Source organism: Cupressus sempervirens, chromosome 10 (genome assembly GCF_028749045.1).
Source record: "Cupressus sempervirens isolate cs-2001-9-10 chromosome 10, ASM2874904v1, whole genome shotgun sequence".
Classification (NCBI taxonomy): Eukaryota; Viridiplantae; Streptophyta; class Pinopsida; order Cupressales; family Cupressaceae; genus Cupressus; species Cupressus sempervirens.
In genome coordinates this window covers 754397786-754410141 of record NC_143127.1, presented here as the reverse complement: position 1 = coordinate 754410141, position 12356 = coordinate 754397786, and the positions used below count along the sequence as shown (strand labels likewise).

General features: G+C 37.9%; 1 long non-coding RNA gene and 1 pseudogene across 1 annotated transcript in view; both read left to right on the top strand.

Moving 5' to 3' along the window:
* The first annotated feature begins 1683 nt into the window (after positions 1–1683).
* The window catches only part of LOC149536072 (uncharacterized), a 103638-nt gene continuing 92965 nt past the window's right edge, over positions 1684–12356 (top strand). Inside the window, exons 1-3 of the long non-coding RNA XR_016357010.1 lie at positions 1684–2247; positions 11240–11289; positions 11530–11610. This is a non-coding gene — a long non-coding RNA (uncharacterized LOC149536072). The remainder of the gene's footprint in view (positions 2248–11239; positions 11290–11529; positions 11611–12356) is intronic.
* LOC149536073 (uncharacterized) lies at positions 2409–3389 on the top strand (annotated as a pseudogene).

Here is a 12356-nt window from a genome sequence, read left to right as displayed (position 1 = left end):
GATAGATGAAATTAGTTCCTTAAAAATTCTTGTGTCCTTAGTGTTGTTTGAAGTAATCAGATTTAAACTTTTTAGTCAATGTTTTCCTTTCATACATTCGATTATGTAACCATTTAATTTTCATCTTACTTAACATATTGGTTGGATATATGATTTGATAATGAGAGGTTTTAATGCATAATTAAGTATATGGCTTATACTGATTCAGTGATGGTTCTACATGACCTGTTTGATGAAGCCACATTACGAATTGCTTATGATGCTTATCTCATATAATTCACATGAAATCATGATGATTATGGTGCGAATTGGAAAGCAAGGACAATAAATTTCCTTGGTTATGATAATATGGATGTTGACCTAATTATGAGGTTTTGTGAGTGACTAAGTAGTTGTGAATAATTTTAGAACAAGACTCATTTTAACCACATGATTTCATTACCACTCTTGGTTTACCTGTTTAGACTTCTTCGATGTCAGGCTGGGTATCTTTCATTTCAGGAAAGATTCTGAGGAAGCTTAATAGCTTTGTGGTAGGGTAGTAAAGCACTCCTACAATATTCTCGCTCTTGTGTTCTTAGATAGGTTATGGAGCTTGTATCAAAATGGTCGACATAATCGGAATCACCTTGATAGTCTAGTAACATAATTTTGTTTTCTTTTAGACTTGAGCATATATGTATACGTATCACTTTAGTTTAATTTAATGATAATTAAGCAACTAACGTTGACTAGTCAATATTCAAATGACTTTGACTCCTTGACTTCCGCATATTATGGTGATTGTTGATGTGGCATTGGTTTTGCAGGGGCAGTCCTTACAGTTTCCAATGAATATATATTGAAGCTGCGATGTATTCTGAAATTGTTATTTAACAATAACATTGATACATCTTGGTGTTTTTTAAGAAAGCAACAATAATACTTCACACAAGAATCTAAGTTATTAAAAACATTTACAAACAATACATGGCTCATTTAGTGAGACCAGGGGCATACTTAATCCATTCCTACTTTGTGAAACTCCACAATGGATAAGTTAAATTTGGAGATGAGCAATACAAGATCTTGATAAGTAGGAGATATTTTCCACAAGTCAAATTGTGATATTGCTATCAGGGTTTAATTGTGTAGTTTTTGAGTCAAACTGATTGACCGATATATCATGAGTAGTGATTCACACATGTATCACAATAAGTGATCTTGCTTTAAAACTTAGCCAACTTTCTGCCATTGTAAATATTTCTTGATGTTGGCTTTTTGCTTTTCTCTACATAATACTGCCATTGTAAATATTTCTTGACGTTGGCTTTTTGCTTTTCTCTACATAATACTGCCATAATATCCAAAAAGAAATCTTGCCAAAGTGTCTATAGACATTAAAAAAAAAATGATTATAATAATTAATCTTGAACCAATTAAGTTTTTTTAAAATAAAATATCAAGAAATGTACGTACTTTATAAGATTCAAAAATCGAAACTAGAATTTGTGTTCACTTTTAAAAAGGCTATCGTAGATCTTATGAATTTAAGATTTCTTTATAATAAAAAATAGGAATTCGAATTTGCGTTCCGTTTGAAAAAAGCAACCAACAGAGCGAGGGACGCGGGTTTCTCCAACGGATCAATTTTGGTATTCGGTATTAATATACGAGGCGGACCGGAAATGAAAATAATTCAAATATTGTGCCGAAAAGCAGCTTGCAGCCAAGGCTTTCATCAATAGCTCCCATTATATTGTAGAAGCCGCAGGACAAACCTATTCCCCTTAAATTCAAATGCCCGTGACAATGTAGACAACTTTTGCGATAGATGTCCCTGTAGTTTACCCATTGCAATAGGAATTTGCATCTGAAAAGGATTTTATGTTGCAGCAGCAGAACCTCAAATGAAGACGCAAACTAGGGTTAGTGGCGCTATTGTTAAATCTCTCGCTAAAAGTTGTCCTAATCTGCAGCTGGTCGTTGCAGGCAGGAACAACTAAATAGCTTACAATACTGGTTCATGAATTCAGATTAAACATAGAGTATATGGTAAGAATTGGGTTACGTTTTACTCAATATCTAGGTGGTGTTGTGGAAAGATAATGAGGGTTTAGTATGATAGAGGTAGACACTCCTAAATTCAGGACTAAATCCAATTCCATCTCAGCAAAAGGTAGCTTATATCTGGAGGATGTTCGAGTCCGGCACTTTTTCAGAAACTTTAATAGTACGGTTCAAGCCTACACTGCATTGCACAAAAGAGTATGTATAACCTCATCCAATATATACTAGGACACAGTAAATTGAGCTCAGTCGCTGTTTACAATTCTTGCACAGCAATAATGGCTATCTACAGCATCACGTACTTACCACAAAGAACCACAAGATATTGAATCACCGTGATTGAATTCAATTTATTGTGTCCCGGCACTGTTTACAATTTTCGCACAATTTATTCGGATCCGATGGTGCTTCTCCGTGGATTGCCTCATGTACTTGCAGATGAGGAAGGAGAGTTGATGTTTTCTACGAAGACCACCACCATTACCACCACCACAGGAGATCTGGATTTGGAATGGGCCGGAGGTACCACCATGGCCACAGTCATATGTTTGATTAGGGCCACCCTCGGTTTCAACCGATTCAGCATCTGGCTACTGCCCGTTTCAGCGGTAGTGACCAGATGCTGCCCTCTTCCTACCGCCTCGCAGCGCTGTGGATGCCATGCCCACCGTTAAAATTAGTCAGAAACATCTCAGCATTGACTCTTGCCATGTTGCTGCATCGATCAGTTTGAGATTAGAGGAGAAGCAAGGGAGATGCCATTCACGCTCATATACCATGCTAACTGCATGATTCCCTGGCTTGCAGAGCACAATTCTTGCCCTGTTTGCGGCCATGAACTGCCGGCACAGGAGGAAGTATATGGTCGAGGGCAGAGTGAGAACGGCATTGGTCCAACCCCTGAAGAGGATGGGGGCCTTTATAGGGCTTTCCTGCTGGTGGTTTTGCAGTTGGCAGATTCTGCAGCCCCCGGGATAGCAGCTGTTCCACAGATGAGTTCAGCTGCTCCAGAAATTCCTCTGTAATATTTAGAAGAGGGTTTGCTTCAGATTTGGGTATCAGAGCAGAAAACCAAGCTCAAGGTAGGCGCAGCAATCCTCTGTCTTTCCTGTGGCCATTTCAACTATCCACTGTCCCATAGAAGCCTTGTGGATGAGTTGGTAAACAGATTTGTCATAGAAGAATTGCCCAATGGAGTGTGTGTGGCAAACCGTTCACAACAGTTGGATAGGCCCTTGGTATGCGGCCTTCCTCTGCGTTTAGAGGGGCAGCTACCTCGTATGATGTACTTTTTAAAGGATTTTCAAATAAAGATTTAAAACTTCAAAATTCAAGAGAAAGTCATCCAAGACGAATGCACCATGCGCCCTTACGACCTTCTTTGGTAAACAGGATTGATAACAAGAGTGATCAAGGACTACACTTGAAAGCAATCAGTATTATCAAGAACATTTATTAACATTCATAAACACTCGCATAATACCATGAGAATGTCTACTACAACGCATAACAATTTTGATTTTAAAATAAGAAACCCAAAGTACATCTCATTTCGTTTCCTTGCACCAAGAAAGCAATAGAGATTTTTCAATTTCAGAGATAAAAAGTGTACATACTTTACAAAATTTATCCCTCAATCAAAATTTCAGCATAGTGTTCCCTTATTTTTAAAACCGAAAAAGTCCCTTTACAAAGCCAAAAGGTGTCCTTATATAGACATAGAGGTTAATAACTACCTCTTCGTGGTTAATAACCACCTCCGAAATACGCAATTTTGGAAAGTTAATTAACCTCAAGAAAATTAACCTATACAAGGAAACTTGTAAAAACAAAACTTTAGCTAGAGTTCCTAAAGATGTTTGCATATACAATCATTGATTCTTCTAGCTACTAACTCTATCTACCCAGACACAATTTATCTATCTCGGAAAGCCCTGTAAGCATCTAGGATGATCATCATTGATTCATAGTTCGGAATGAACATATTTTCCATCCTGAGTTTGGCTGTGAAGTATCTCTCTTGAATTTCTTCTGACTCCTGTCGATAGGCTGAAATGTTACAATCTCCAAGCGTGACTGCAACCAGGTTAAGCTTCATCATAGTTTCAGCATTCGATACACGGTTCTCTATTTCTGAATGAATCTGATCGTTGAAGGAATCAAGGAGAATTTGACAATCAACATTCTGAAGATCACTTACTGGCACTCCACCTGTGATAGTGGAGATTAATTCATCTGTACTTTTTGTTTTCAGTTGCTCCAAAGAAGCTATTAGCTTTTCGAACTCGGTGATCCCTTTGTTGATGTTGACCACCTTCCAACCGACACTTTTACTCCAGATGCGTGTTTGATTGTCGCCTGGATCAGCAATAATCTTCTCAAGAAGTAGGGTGCTCGTATCTAACTTGGCCATTCCTTTTAATTCATCAGCTACTTTTTGCCAGTTGGATTTATGTTCCTTGCTATCTTCCAGCTCCTTAGAAATTTCCTGTATCTGTGTGATGGCTTTCCCATATATCTCTTTCACTCCAGTTATAAGTTTTGAAGCATCTTCTCTCATCCTGTTTATCCAAGCCTCGAGCATTACACTATGTGACTTTTTTTGGTCGATTCTTTGAACAACAGTATGATCTAGAATACCATCAAGACCTGTTAGAACCGGTGGAGTGACCACGACTTGGGTATTAGAAGGATTGCTGATTGAATTAATATAAGCCGCCATCATCTGAACTTGTTCCTTGAGTTGCTCCTTAGCTCTTTTCTCTTCCTTTGCCCTTTGCAACATTTGGGTAGCAATCACTTCAAAATTCTGGAACTCTCTTTCTGCATTAGAAGGACCAAGATCAACCTTTTCTAGGATGAAATCTGATTCAGATGCTTCATCAACAGTCTTTTCAACTATAGGCTTGGCCAATTCCACACACAAATTGCCTGAGGTTTTATCAATAGCTAACCTGGACATCACCTTGGTCTTTTTCACTTTAGGAGGCTTTTGAAGAATACTAGAGATCATATCAAATGGAGGTGGAACCATTTGAACAACTTTCTTCCTCTTCTGAAGACTATCCTGGAACCATGAATGTGTAACTTTTGAAGCTTGTACGGCACCTGTTACATTTTCAGCAACCATCATTAAGCCTTCTGAATTAGATAAAGGGTCATCTAACTGTGTGATGTCTATTATGGGCATATCAGGAGGAGAAAGACTCAAGTGAGGAATCGCTACATCACGAGGGGATGTAACCGGAACATGTGATTCAGCAATTTGGGGACTTCTTTGGTCTTTTTCATTCCTTCTACCTTTCATTCTTGTCCTTTTTCTTTTGACTGCAAACTTATCTAGCTGATTCAAATCTTCATCTTCATCTCGAGCACCTGTATCCGGTTGTTGTATCTTCTCACTAGAAGTTGCCTCTGTCGCCATTCGAGACGATTCCCCTATATTACTTCTCCTCTCTTTATTTTGAGATTCACCAGTTGCTTTTTCGGCTCTGACTTTACTGATCCGGTCTCTTGTTCTTTTAAGAACATAGGAAGACCTCTCCTTCAAGCCTTTTAATTCAGGAATTGACCAATCAATAGGAGGGAGCTCTAGCAATTCAATTTTCTCATAATAGTAAGGATCGACCAAAGAAACCTCATCGTCATCTATGCTTGTCACATCAATGTCCAACTTGAAGTCTATTACCTGTCGTACTGTAAGCCGCATCCAATCTCTCTTCCTGACTTTGAAGTCATTTTCACAATCCTCCCAAAAGTCTTCTAGAGCCGGGAAGTGACCAAGACTGGGATTTAACTTTAATTCATTCACTGCATAGCCCTTACTGTCATAAGGGAAACGCATCGTGTAAGGATGCAAATTTATTGTGGCAATAGATCTTTCAATGTTCCTGGCATCTGATGCAATGTCACAACTATAGTATTCGATGCCGATAGGAAAAGCTATTTCATCTATCCTCCTGTTCCTGCAAAGTTTATTGATTTGACTAATTTGCCTGCACATTTCAATTAAGACTAGTTTATCATCAACAAATCTAGGTAACATCAGCGGACATCCATCATAGGCAGCTAGCCGGATATAAGTAAACTTCGGAAATTGTATAAAAACACTTCCATATTTTTGTACTTTCATCGCTGCTTCTGGTGAAATCCTGAGTCCAATGTTCCCCTGAATTTCCCTTACAGTTAGCATGGTGAACGCATCATTCACTCTTCTGAAATGGTGTAGGCTATTATCATACTGAATTTGAGGAAGATGATTATAAATGATGGTTGCGTCATCATAAACGCCCTGCCGGTTAAGTCCTGGCCAACTTTTAGTGCTTGCAATAGCATAGAAAAGGTATGAAGTCATATAAAAGTAGTCATTTTCTTGAAGTCCCATGAGCTGTCTATGCAGTGAGTCGCGGATAATTTCAGCCCAATCAATGTATTGTTTTCCTTCACAGACCATATTAATGAATAGAAACATCCAACCTTCGAACTCGTGTGAATCCCGAAGACCAACGATCCTACTCAACAAAGTTACCATGTTCGCCACATCTTCTTTCAGTGATGATCTGTGAATGGATTTGCCTAATTGAGATTTTCCTCTTCTTGGTTGGAAGAACCACGATCTTGCCACAGTATTTAAACATTGGGTTTGATTGGCAGTAAAATATTCCTTGGCAGTTCTCAGGTTAATGCTGGCATATTGCATCCTAGTGGGCAATCGAAAAATGATAGCAATAGAGGCGGGGTCTAGACGGACAATTGCTTCATTGTTCGGTGAAAGAACTTCTCTAGTGTTGGGATGATAAGCCTTCATGCACTCCAACACTAATTCTGGGCATTGTACGGAAATGGGATGTCCGCCTGCTTGAGCCAAACCACTTTCCAATATTTTTCCAGCTAATGGAGTCTTTTCTTCATTTACAAGAGATGACCAGAAGTCTTGAAGGCAGATACTTCCTAAAATGGCATCACCGATATATGGAAGCGTACTTCTTAAAACAGGAGCATAATCCGGCCTCTGGTACTTGTACTTCATGGTTTGATTTCCAATTTTTCTTTCAAATATGGTGGATGTCTTCAACCCCGCACTGCACTCTTTATTTCCAGCTGAATTTGAGTGACGTAATTAGTGAGGCTTCCATGGCTACAGGTTAGGAACGAGCATTTCATTTTGTCAAACATTTTGCATGCTTCCCTAGCACTCTATATGTTCTGTTTGTGCCCACCACCTTTTTTTTTATCTTGGCATTACGTCAAACAAATCAGGGGCGATCTCAGGAGCTGCTTGCATTCCTCGTTACATGTCCATGGATTTGTATTTTGTCTTCACCAATACCCGAGCTAGATAGTTCTCCATTCATGTTTGCAGATGGGCGCTGTCCACAAATTATATTTTAAATGACTTTAGGAAATTTGAAATCGTTATGGGGCTGAGTCAATATGTTATGCTTTGGGTCTGCGGCTGGTACTGTACCTGCGTATTTTCAGACTTAGCAAAGGCAGTATAAAATCGGGTTTTAATATCATACCCACTGCTCACCAGTTGACGTGTTGGTTAAACAAACCAAAAACGCATTTGATTCTTCAATGTATCCTTCCCTTGCGCATGTGGACATGAGCATAGACTCCTATAGTATCGCTCAAGCACTCATGCGTGAGGTTGGCTGGCAGCGTGATCATTTGATTAATCACATTAACCAATGTGCATTTGAAATTGTGCCACGTTATGGCCCCATATGGCTTACGAAATTTTGAAGCATCTCCCACTGTGAAGGAAAGCCGCTGCTGAAAATGACCCCAATAAAAGTAGAATCGTGGGTTGGCAAAGCGTTGAATGAGGTGGTGTGAAGTTGTTTGATAAACGTTCTTACCCTGCACTGCACTCTTTATTTCCTTATCATTACGACACCCTCTACACCAGCATTTGCTACAGCTGCATATGCACAGGTCTGAATTGTTTGCATTCCAATCTTCTATCCGGCTGTTGCATTATTAACAATGTTGCATATGTCACCTTAATAGGTTAATAACTACCTTATAGAGGTTAATGAAAACGTATTTTTGAGCGTTATCATTAACCTTTTGAGAGAGGTTAACGAAAACGTGTTTTTGGGTGTTAACATTAACCCTTTTTTTATGAGGTTAAGAAAAACGTAGTTTTGAACGTTATTGTTAACCTATTGGGAGGTTAGGAAAAACACGTTTTGGGTGGCGATCATTAACCTTTAATTACTTGAGGCTCAGGAGTCGGATTTCAGCGATTTCAAGTGCTGTGCGGAGCTGCTAACGAGCAAGAGACATGGAGGCTTAAAGACTCGCAAATTTCACAGATAGAATGCTCAATTTAAGGCTTAAAACCAGACAAGTTTTAAATATTAACCATGGCTCATAAAATTGAAACAAATTTTATAGTCGGGCAACAGGATGCTAAAATTATCTTCCCTCTTTTCTTCTATGAGATACTTTTGTTTCTTGAACAGTGGGTTTACTTATTTCTTTATCCTTTCTTTCTCTTTCTGGTTTATAACTAATATCCAATTAACTTATTTTGCAATGCCTGCTTACAATCAACAACCTATCACCTCAGTCTTGTGGACCACATCATGCTGATGACAACACCTCAAGCTTGGTTTACTATACTTCCGGTGTTCCAGCTTACAGAACATAAATCTCTAATATATGGAACCTAATGCTTGTATCGTCAAATATAGTCACCTACCTCTGTTGAACTATATTCATCTTAGTACAGTTTGGCCTTTTCTTGATTTCTTTCCGAATTGTTTCTGCAATATCTCAACTTATACTTCTGTAAATATGTCTAGGCATGCTTTGTTTCTCCTTAAAATTGGATATAGCTAACTCAATAGGGAGAAAGGGATGTGCATTAACATATATTTCTTTCAAATAAGACTTAATGTGTCTAACATACAAGTTGCACAAATGCAAATGTTTCCTACTATGATTTTCAGTTGCTGCAAAGTGGGCTCTTCACATGTCCCCCATCATTAGACTTAATCTTCTAGCTTTTCTGGGCTCTTAGAATATCCCACATATCAGACTTAGTCTTCTAGCTTGTCTAGTTGTTTGTGTATGATCACTACTCTAGTTTTAGCCACAAACCCAGTGTTTTTTTCATGTGTAGTTGGAACCTTTGGCTTTACTGATTTAGTTATTTTGTCCATCATCACTATTGTTTTCTCAGTGTGTGGTTAATTATAAAGGCATGTCACATAACAATGTTTTTTGCTTAATAACCAAAAAACTTTTCTATATGGTGAGTACCTGTAATTCCCTTCTAGTCCTGTGCAGGGATTCTCCTGAATGTCGCTCCTGTTTTGATTCCCATCATCAACATCTGTGAGTTTATTTTTCTTGCTTCAAAGGCAGTGTAGTCGATATATGGTGGTCTCAAAGGTAGAAAGCAGACCCAAAATTTTACAACTAGAAGAGTAGATGCACCAGGTTATATTATTGACTATATGAACGTATGTACAACTATAAGTGAGGATGAAGGGGTCAAAATCGAAAGAAGTGGTCTCAATGGAGAAATGGAGTGCGCCTACTTAATTGTCACACCCAGTCTTGATTTCCTTCCATGTGTACTTATTTTAGTTTTAAAATTTAATCCTGTCACCAACTTGAGGTCCTAGAATCTAGATCATAGCCTTCAGTACAGCCACATCATTTATGTTATTTGCCAAATCTAAGCTGTAGTATTATGTTATGTGGTGTATATACTGTAATAATGTTTGCATAATGATCATTATTTGCTTGATGAATTTCTAAAGAGAATGTGTGTTTTAAGTATATCATTTCCTCACAAATTCTCCAAAATTTATGTTCCCTGCTATTAACAGTGAAATTTCTAGAATTGTTTAACTAACTAGATAAGACTAAGAAAGCTGCATCACCTATGAACCAAATGACCTGTAGGATGCCTCTGTAAATCTGGCTGCCAATATTACAAGACTTATCATGTGGCAGTTGGGATGGACGGTTAAGAGAAAAAAAATTTATTCATGCACTACCTATCAGTGATGTTTCCTTTTTAATTTTGCTCTGTATAGTGCATTAGAGAGGATGAGCTCATTTATGCTGATCATTCGGCCCGTCTCATATTTTTGACTTTTTTAACAGATCATGGAAGGAAAAACAATCACAAGGCAGTGACTGAAAAAGGTTTTTTTATCATCATAAAAATAATTATACAAGAAGCCTTACCATTCACCTTTGCAATCAGAAAATATCTAGGTTCGATTCTCCTCTCACATATTCATTCTATCTTTTTATATATTTGTGATAATTTTAGGATTCCTCTGGCATTTAAAACTATATTTTTGTCCTTAAATCACTCAGTTCAAGCAGTAGATGAGTTTGACTAGTAATTCCACATCCTATGGTTATGAACATCAATCATTTTTTGCATGATTTACTTATTTATCTCTGAGCTTGGCAACTGAGGAAAATCTGTACCCTACTTTGAGATGCAGATTATTTGATAATGTATTCAAAAACTAGGATGCATTTTTCTCACAATATTGGTGTGTATGTTATTTCCTTAACAGTTTTCTACCTTTACTGTATTTATTCTTTGGACTGTCAATTCTTTTTTCACTTAATTACTATCATCAATGTTTGAAACAATTAGTAAATCCATCTAATTTTATCTTCTCTTAAAATTAGTACCTGGATTCTTTGTATGATTATACCATATTGGATCTAAGGTAGCTAAAACATCTCCACCTTCCATTACCCAATAAGACCTTGGAAATGGTTCCACCTGAAACTGGTGCCATACTGACTCTCAAAGAGAAAAGAATTGTAGTGGAAGAGGTTGTATTTAGCAAGGGAGAGGTGGGAACGAGAGAGGGAGTAAGGGATTGAATTTAAAGTAGTAGAGCAACTTGGAAAATAGAAAATACTGAAATAACAATAGGTTTGCAAATGATGAAATGGTGTTTCAAACTGCATAATGAAATGGCTTTAGCCTTTTGGGATTGAACTCTCTGTACTATATTAAAGTGACATTTGATATTTCATGGAACTTAAATGCTACATAACTAATTTTGTAGGATAGGCTTTGTTGCTAATAATTCGTCACAGTTAGATGTATAAATGATTAATCTGTCTAACATTTTGAGTTTGAGATTGCTGACCTTTTCTAACAAAGGATTTGAGCCATGATATGGTGATGAAGGTGTGGATCCCACTGTTCATATGGAAGGAGCATTCCAAAAGAAGAATAATGTATGGTTCTAGAAACTGCAATTTCTACTAAGATGATCATATATATTTTATTTTTAATCTCTTTTGTGTATGTCACTGATACTAATATCACTGTTTAACTTATTGAACTAACATTTTTCTCAAAATATTTCATTGAATTACTCTTTTTTTGCTGTTGCAACTTTCATTCTTAAAACTGTTGTGTTGTTTATCAGACAACTTATATAAATGTATGTGATAATTGGAGGTGTTAATGTCCAGCAAAGACTTTTCAGTGAAAAGCTGTAGCTGTAGGAGACCCTGCTACGAGCACACCATGGATTTACCCTGAAGCGATAAACTGTATGCTATCTGCAAAAGCCTTTCTTTATTTTTTCAAGATATGCACTTGATGAAAAACATCCCATGTCAGTAAAATTCATGGCTGCAGTTACTTACATACATTTGTGGAGATAGAAGCTTTAATTAGCATATGTTGTATTTCTTTTGTTCCTGCTAACTGTTTTGAAATCATAGATTGTTTTATGAGCTTTTAACCAAACTTGGTGTAATTCTTTAATTACTAAATTTTGTAGGAGTTGCTTAGAGCCTGTATTGACTGTTTAGAATAATATTTGGTCATCAACATAAAAAGTTTTGCAGTCTTGAGTGACCACTTAACTGGATTAATTTTAGAATTTTTTTTAAAAAGAGGGGTAAACGCTTTGACCTGGAGCTATGAACCAGTGAGGTCACAAATGGGGGACCTCATCCCCATTAGATTTGAACCTTGACAGCAAGGATAACAACTCAGCAACTTAACCATCACAACATGCCACTATTGGCTAGGATTAATTTTAGAAATTACCTGAACTAAAAAGACCAGTGTAACAGGGGTGCGCGCACCCGTGTCAAAACCTTGGTGCACCCGGTGCGGGTGCGTCATGCACCCGAGTACCCCCGCCGGGAGTTTTTCCGCCGCCGCACCCCCGCCGCACTGGTCAAGCACCTGGGGGGGACGCGGTGCTTGGGTGCTTCCTGGGTGCTCATGGGGTGCTTCCTGGGTGCTTCCCGGGTGCTTGCGGGTGCTTCCTAGGTACTCACTTTGA